Genomic DNA, 435 nt, shown 5'->3' with positions numbered 1-435 from the left:
AATGACGCCAAAAACTTGATGCAACTTTTAATATGCAAGAATTTATGAACCTAGATTTATATATTTATAATGATTTTGTAAAGTTACAATTTCAAACGCAAGTATACGTATCGCTCAAGTAATACATGACTCTAGCAGAGTCCCATTTATCTATCCTATAGGGAAGCGAGGTAAGAGGTCCTTAGTCAATTAAAATGATGTTTCAATTGACTTAGTTTGGAATGTCGATTAAAATGATGTTTCATTTAGCAACTACTCCTAAATGCAAGTGTTAAATGTAAAGATAGTAACTATAACTAAATGCAAATATTAATTCTAAAGATAACCCTTTTTGGATGAATTAGTTTGGAGAATTTTGAGATATTAAAAACTACTATTCTTATGTAATGAATTGGATAATGTAAAGGAATGAGATGCATTAAATATGGTATGTGC

The sequence above is a fragment of the Phalaenopsis equestris genome, unplaced genomic scaffold (genome assembly GCF_001263595.1).
Source record: "Phalaenopsis equestris unplaced genomic scaffold, ASM126359v1 Scaffold000889, whole genome shotgun sequence".
In the NCBI taxonomy this organism is placed as follows: domain Eukaryota; kingdom Viridiplantae; phylum Streptophyta; class Magnoliopsida; order Asparagales; family Orchidaceae; genus Phalaenopsis; species Phalaenopsis equestris.
The sequence above is the reverse complement of the archived record's forward strand: the minus strand, read 5'-3'. Positions refer to the sequence as shown.